Source organism: Phyllostomus hastatus, unplaced genomic scaffold, assembly GCF_019186645.2.
Source record: "Phyllostomus hastatus isolate PE091 unplaced genomic scaffold, TTU_PhHast_1.1 phas_scaffold_93, whole genome shotgun sequence".
Lineage (NCBI taxonomy): Eukaryota > Metazoa > Chordata > Mammalia > Chiroptera > Phyllostomidae > Phyllostomus > Phyllostomus hastatus.
The window spans coordinates 39956802-39965254 of record NW_025334042.1 but is presented as its reverse complement, the minus strand read 5'-3'; the positions used below and the strand labels follow the sequence as shown (position 1 = coordinate 39965254).

The 8453-nt window shown below is 37.6% G+C and overlaps 1 pseudogene; it reads left to right on the top strand.

Moving 5' to 3' along the window:
* Positions 1-6416: 6416 nt before the first annotated feature.
* On the top strand, positions 6417-8040 carry LOC123813012 (annotated as a pseudogene).
* The last annotated feature ends 413 nt before the right edge of the window (positions 8041-8453 follow it).

Here is an 8453-nt window from a genome sequence, read left to right as displayed (position 1 = left end):
CTTACATGTTTGTTTCTGAAAATTTTCATTTCAGCTGACTTCAGTATATTGCTTCTTTGGCTATTTTACCTTTTTTCTCTCATTAGTTTATCGAGATGTTAATATATTGGAATTCTTTGAGGTCTGAGATCGAAGTTAATTAATGCACTTGTTTTTTGGGGCGGGGAGGGAGCTGGTTGGTAGTTGAGGGCATTAGTGGGACAGCTTGAAATATTCAGCTTAAGGCTTTTTGAGTCGAGCAGATATTCTGCCCTAAACCGTGTGATGACTGGATTATGATGAGGAACCTCCCCTCACCTCCTCATACCTCCTTAAACCCTTCCCCTGTCACCATCCAGAGTGAGGGCTGAGGCAGGAAAAATGTTTTTTTCAGCAAGAATGTTTTTAGTTAATCCACTGAAGTCATTGCTTTTTGGGTGCTGTTTTGTACAATGGTGTCTCTGTTTGACTTTAGACATTGAGGGGTGCCCTGGTTTTATCTCTTAACTGTCACATAGGACATTTAAAACTCAAGCTCTACCCCATCAAGAATTTTCAGATGCCCCAAAGGCAAACACCTGGGCATCTTGCATCTAAGAATTCACTTTACTTTCTAACTAGCTTATGCATGCCTATAAAAAGTTGATTTTGTGAGTGTGTGTGTGTGTGTGTGTGTGTGTGTGTGTTCAGTTGATCCACACATGTGTGGCTCTGTACCAGGATTGTCTCTCCCAGACAGTTAAACCAGCATGGTGCCAGAGAGAGAAGACATACTTTTAGGAGAACCACTGTCATAGTGAATGAATTTTTTACTCATAACTAAAGAGCTAAAACAAAAAAAGCCCAAAATTAAGCTCAGAGTTTACTTGAAAAAAATTTATTTTTATACAACAGGGGATTGATCTGCAAGCAATGGGGCCCTGAAAATTAAAATGAGGATGTAGAAGAAAATCATAAGACTGACCAGAGAACTCTGAAGCTCACTACCTTCTGAGTCTTCCCTGCGTAAGAAAGCAGCCATTTCTTCTTCCCTTGGGGATGGTCTCCCCTTTGTCTCACTAGCTAGTTCCTCTTCTGTGATAATCCCATAAATCATTCAGGACACTATCATTTCCTTACCAGAGATGATTACTTTCCAAAAGGAAACCAGTTTTTACCTCTCATTTGATCAAAATCTAATGAGTTTATATTCTAATATGCCCATGGGAATCAAATCCAAACTCGCACCCTGGGGACAAATGCCCACACAAGAGAACTACAGAAGTGTTTTGATATAGTGTTTGAAATCTCAAGAATATGTATGGAAATAAAATTTTAGGGTACTCAACTAAGCATAAAGGAATAAAATTTTAGATCAGCTTGAATTTGCCAGTAATGATGCACTTACTAGAAAACCCTGATTCCCATAGTTTGCTGGGTGGACTAACACAGATTTAATTCAATACAAATAAAAGTGAAATTTTAAAAAATGAATAAAAACACAAAATGAGATGATAAGAAATTGAAATATGCAAATGTATATAAATAAATCATTTGCCTTTTAAAAGAAAGCAATTATAATAGCTTATTAAAAATTCCATCTATTCACTGTTTATATACACAGGACACATGCTTAAATGCAAGGACACAGAAAAACTGGGGAAAAAAACTTTATTGGTGAGGGCCTTTAGAGCCTGGAGGCAATTCCTACCACATTTGGTGTCCTGCTTTGACCCTATTACCAGGTGGCCCAGAAAGCTGCCAGCTTTCAGTGGTGCTCCGTGCATGAGAAGACTCTTCGCTAGCCATCCCGCAACACAAATGCTTCACAGCCAGGCCCTGTGACCCAGCACACATGGTGGCACTCCAAGTCTGCTCAGCAGGATGCTGTAGAGACTGTGGCAAGCCCCCTAAGTGAATCAGTGTCCCTTGCAGCTCTCAGTAAAGCAGACGCCTTTATGGCAAGCAAGTGTACTTTTGAGAAGGAGTTCTTGTCTTCCTACCAGGTCCAGGTGTAAGTGAATAAGTGAATCAGGGAAGTGAGGATGCCAACTGCCCGTTATTGATTAGGTACTCCCTGATCTTGTATTTATTTAGTCACTAACTCGGAGGGACTCAATGCCATTGAATCATTAGGAAGTGTTTTTCAAACTGTTTGCACTAAGATCCGCATTAAGAAACACTGTCATCCTCCGTGTCATTCCCCTACATAAATACTCATAGGTATATATTTGAAAAAATATTTTGTAAAATTAAACATACTTCTACTGTGTATAGTATACTATGATATTTTTATTCTATTTTATTCTATTCTCAGATATGGTTGTAACCTACTAAATGTATTTCACAACCCACTGGAGGTTGTGATAAGCAGTTCGAAATAGTAACTGCAAGGCCTGGCCTTGAAAGCATAAGCAGTGTGTAGGAGCCTCAGCACCTACCTGCACCTCACCGCCAGGGCCTCATGCAGTCTGCAGCTGAGGCTCCCAGAGCCCCGTGTGACCAGCCGATGAAGGGGAAAAGACTGAACTGGGAGGAATATCCTGCATACTGCGTTAATAAGCAAGCACAGTAGGTAAGGATTTCATAGTTCTTTTTTACCACAATTTCTGCCCCACTCACTATTTTAAATGGTGAAAGATCTATACTTTGATAAAAAAACTATTATCATTTGCTGTCATTTTAGGGTAATTCTGTTCTTTTAAATTAGAATGGCAAACAGGATTTTTTTTTCTAAGTAAATACCTAGTTTTAGGGATGCCAGCATTCCTAAATCATCGTTACATATCTTCAATGTGTTGAAAATAATTGATGAAATTCTTGTTGAAAATAATGGATGTCCCCTTGGTATCAAAAATTTTATCACTGAAAGGGTCTTTAGAGATCACTTACCAAAAAAACCCTCATTTCTTTTCTTTTTTCTTTTAAATTTTATTTATTCATTTTTAGAGAGAGGGGAAGAGAAGGAGAGAAATATCAGTGTGTCATTGTCTCTCATACACCCCATTCTGGGGACTCGACCTGCAACCCAGGCATGTGCCCTGACTGGGAATCAAACCTGCAACCCTTTGATTTGCAGTCCACATTCAATCCACTGAGCTACATCAGCCAGGGCAAAAAAAGAAAACTCATTTCATTGGTGTGAAACTAAGGTCTGTAGAGATAAAGTAACTTACTGAGGTCACACTTATTGAATAGTAGAGCCAAGACTGTAATTCAGGTCTTCTGTTACCTAGACTAGTATTCTTACCTGCTGTTTGTTTCAATGAGTCTAATAGGGAGCTTCTCATTTACAATCAATGTTCAGCACTGGGTAAAAATAAACACCTTCATCAAAATTTCCCAAAGGGCAAGTAAATTACTAACAAAATGATTCTTATGATCTTTATGCCCTGCTCAGGTACTATTCAGATCTGGAAAGAGGAAAATATCACCAGAATAGTATATTCTTTCATTATTCCACTTAACCCAGATAAGTATATTGCTATGGTGCTAAACATTAATATTTTGCTGAATAAATTGAAATATATCTTTTCTAAACACAATGGTGTGGGGTAATCGGCAAATACTAAGATGACTTTTATTATTACTAGTTTTGTTTTGCAAAATGTCACATAGAAGCCAAATGTAACATTGTTATTCAAAGGCTTGCATGCATAATGAGGCTGAAAATACTTTAAAAGTTATTTAAGAAGTATGCTCTAGCCCTGGTTGGTGTAGCTCAGTGGATTGAGTGTGGGCTGTGAACCGAAGGGTCACAGGTTTGATTTCCAGTCAGGGCACATGCCTGGGTTGTGGGCCAGGTCCCCAGTGGGGACCATGTGAGAGGTGACCACACTTTTTCTCCCTCCCTTCCCCTCTCTAAAAATAAATAGATAAAATCTTAAAAAAAAAAAGAAGTGTGCTCTAATGATAGCACCACTTAGCATATTCCCTACATCTTATAAACTGCTAGTCTCAACAAAAGTGAAGATAAAGTAAAGCTGAGAGCTCACGCCCCTGTGTTAGAATGGAACTCATGCACAGTGGACACAGGTGCTTTCAGATACACTTTCATCTTCTCTGTGTTCCTGCCCACTCCCAACATTTTTTAACAATTTCACATAACTTATCTGTGTCTGGAAAACAATTGAAACATCTAGGTATTACTAATTATTCTAATGTGTTATCATGTTGTTGAGATGGCCTAGCCAACTACTGGATACCTGTGAGGCTCACTGGCAGGTTTGCTTTCTCAAAAACTTCTCTGCCAGAAATAGTCCATTAGAGAGAAATTTGGCTGTTCACAAAGTTTAGTCTCAGTTATACAAAACAGCAGTCACCAACTTTATTTTTATTGCTTTCTAACTCTGTTTGCTACTACTGATATTTCCTATTTTTTCTGATTCTTTGCATACTTTTACTCTATTATGCAATAGTAGTATTTGTATGTAATGGAGTTCCCCACCATTATTGAAATTACCCATTTCAGTGGGAAATCTGCCTCAGGCAAACCAAGAAACTCAGGAATTCTTTTATACAAAGCAAGTTCAATAACACTTGGTAACACTATTATGTAATTGTAAAATGGAACATTTACTGTGTCTAAATGCCACAAAAAACTTGAGGTTGGACAACATTACCTGTATCAGAATCACCAGCTCCATGATTACCGTGTTGGGTACTGCGCATTCAGCAGACAGCTCTGGGCCTAGGCTTTTTCCAAATGAAACATTCTGCCTATTAATTGGAAAAATTATTGTAAATAACACATTAAATTGTGTTTCCATTTAAAGCAGCTAAGTTATACAAGTGGGTGATTCAGAAAGTTGAGGGTAGTGGTGGCTGGTGAACGTGGCTTAATCCAATGGTTCCCAAAGTGTAGTCGCTCTGACCTGCAGCATTAAGATCACTGGGCAACTCATTAGCAATAGAAACTCTGTTCTTTTCTACCATCTTAGATATTTCTAGACATACTCTCTTGTCTATCTTCTTATATACCATATCATCTTCTTCCTGAAGATTCTTTATTATTCTGCTTGATTAGATCCTTCCTTATGATTTTTTTTAATGTAGGGAAATGAGTGAAGAGGTATTTGGTTTTTTTGGCCCTTTCATATAAACAAATGCCTTTCTTTTGATTACTTAATAATTGACAATTTGGGGATGTAAAATTAGACACAATCAATTTTCTATCACAATTTTGAAAACATTATTTCATTATCTTCTAGCAGAAAGGACTGCTGATGAGAAGTCTGATGTTAATTTAATTATCTTGCCTTTTTGTTTCTTTATCTCTGAAATATTTTAGTACTTCCTCCATCCCTCACCTCCGGTCTGTTCCTCAGAGTTACGGATGGGTGGCTGACTGAGAGCTTCTCATAAATAGATGATGTACATCAGAAATCAAGACACCCTGAAGCCCTGACTGGTACGGCTCAGTGGATATGGCATTGTCCCACAGACTGAAAGGTCACTGGTTCCACTCTTCCCTGGTTGGGGGCTTTCAAGAGGCAACCAATCAGATGTTTCTCTCACACATTGATATTTTTCTCTCTTTCCCTTCGTTCCCTTCTCTTTAAAAACAAATAAATAAAATCTTAAAAAGAGAGAGAGACACCCTTAAGGATAGATGGGCAATTGAGCTAATCCTCCTCACAATGTTCTACATAAGGGGGGTTTTGTCCTGACAATGGAGGGTGTGTTTTGTGCCTAGTTCTTTAGGCATATTTTCTTTCCCTTCCCTTAAATCTCTTGTGACCTCGTTGGCACGGTAAGTTTCCCTTTGCATTTCTCTCAGATCCAGATTCTAGGAGTTGTAATCCCACTTTATTTAGAGACAAATTCTTAAAGTTTTAGCCCCTGCTAAAAGAAATCTGTGTCCGTTATGCTGAATACACAGGCATAAGAGGGTAGGGACGAATCCCCTCAGGTGATCTGGAGCAGTTGTTAATTTCTGTGGTCTATTTTCTTTGTACTGGTGATTCTGATACAGGAGACTCTTCATGTGAATATTTGCTATTATTGCAAATGTCTGAACTGTCTTGTTTGTTTGTTTGTTTTTTTCTTTTCTGATATCTGTGTAGGTAGGAGATGGCATCTGCTTAGCTTTACAAGTTTCTTTATCAAGCAGCGGCCATTTGTTTTCTGCCATCCATTATTTTTGGTCTGTTGATGGAATCCTTTCTTGCACATTATACTTCCCTACAAAATTTGAAGCCAGGTTAATCTAACTCCACCTACTATTGAACCAACATGGACTACTCCTATTTTACAACAAACTCCTAAAGTCTTAGAATGGTTTACAGGGCTCCCTCCAGCCTGGCTCCTGGACAGTTCAATGACTGTCTCCCTTCATTCCCTCTCTCACTTCCTTGGGTCACACCGGCTGTCCTGCCATTTCTCAGACTGGGAGAGCTCGTTCTCTTTTCCAGCATACTCCATGCACTTTTCCCAGATGCCCTTACAGATCAGTCCCTTAATCCAGCCAGGTCTCTATTGTGCTTCACCTCTTCAAAGGAGCTGCTTCAGATCACCCTATCAAAAGTAGTTTCTCTATCCCCTCAAACTCGTGTTATTTTTCCTGATAGTATACTATATATCTATTTGTCTAATTTGTTCACCAATCTATCTATGTCCAGCACATAGAACAACTATACTTGGCATTAGCGGGAAGGTGATAAATATCTGTTGAGTGAATAAATGAAAAATAGTGTTTATTATAAAATCTGACATGCTTATTAAATGTTTGTCTTATATTGACTTTTGTCATCTATTTCAAGCTAAATAAAACAGTAAAAAATGTTCTACTGCAAGTAGAGTTCATTTCTTTACGCAAATAAATAGTACAACAGTAGCCAATATAGTAAGTTCAATAGTCTTTAAGTCTGAAAACATGGTGATAAATGATGGTGAAATAGATTTTTTTTGTCATTTCTGAAAAGCCTGCAAGATGCATAGCTTAATCATTAAAGACAGGAGGTGAAAAGACCATGGCCCTCCTTCCTGCTTATGTTTTCTTTTGTTTCATTTATTATTTATATAGTGCTTATCACCATAGCATCTATTTCTCATAGTCAAAAGCAAGCAGGGAATGTGGGAGTTGAAAAACTGTACCCCCTTAACTATTCATTTGAAAGCATTCTGCCCAAGATAAAGGACCTCAAACTGGAATGATAACTAAGGTTCTAAGTGACCACAAACTGTCACTTTACCTGTCTGAGCCTCAGTTTCCCATTTATAAAATAACAATGGAAAGTAGGTGACATTTAAGATCTCCTTTATCTCTCTCTGCTATTTAATAACTCTAAGTATGGCTAGTTTTAAACACATTCCTGCAATATTTTTCTATATTCATATAATAGAAATTATATATCATAGCAATTGCTGATTATGAAAAGGCATTTTTAATCAATGATAAATATAAATACAGCATGAATATAAAACATACATAAGGAAACAGTACAATTTCTACTCAATGTGTTCAGCCTTAGCCATCTAACATGTAACATAAAAATGTAGAGGCCTGTAATCACTATATTGTGTACCTGAAACTAATATGATATTGTATGTCAACTGTAATTAAAAAATAAATTTAATTTAAAAAGAAAATATAAAGGCCTGTAAGATAATAGTTATCAGCATGGGAACTACTGCCATGCTGATGAGGTTGAAGTTCCGTTTTGGTACGTGCATGTGCACGCACACATAAGGTGTGGCCGCTGGTGTGCACGTGCAGATTGTCTAAAGTCACAGGGACAATGGTGTCAAATTCACCATCGCCAGTGCCAGAGACAGTGATCTATGCTTTTGTTCTTTTTTGAAGTTCTCAATTCATCTTAACCTATTGGCCTCAAAAGTGTCAAGCAGTTGCATTATCCACCTACCTCTTCATTATTATAGCGATCGGGTATATCCTGGTATTTGGAGTAAACTTGAGAGTATCTCTCCACTCAACTCCATTCATACAGTCACAAGTCACTATGCTAAAAATCAACAGTAGACAAATTACCGGGAGGAGACCATCCCAGCATTAAGAGATATTCTTATTAGTGAAGTAAACCAAATGTTCTTTCTCACAAAGAATTTTACACTAAAAACTAAATTTTACATAGGCTAATATCAAATATTTATGGTTTTGACACAATGATTTTGGTCATATTATCTCTCTTATTAATACCTTGTATTGAAATATTTTTAAAAGATTTTATTTATTTATTTTTAGAGAGGGAAGGGAGGGGAAAGAGAAAGAGAGAAACATCAATGTGCGCTTGCTGGGGGTCATGGCCTGCACCCCAGGCACGTACCCTGACCGGGAATTGAACCAAGAACACTTTGGTTCACAGCCTGCACTCAATCCACTGAGCTACGCCATCCAGGGCTGTATTGAAATATTTTTTTTAAAAATGTATTTAACTTATCTTTGATTAAGTTCCATTAATATTGTAAATATTCTCAAATATTAGTTATTAATGGAAGAATAAATAAAACACTGCATGGCCATAAAAACATCAAGT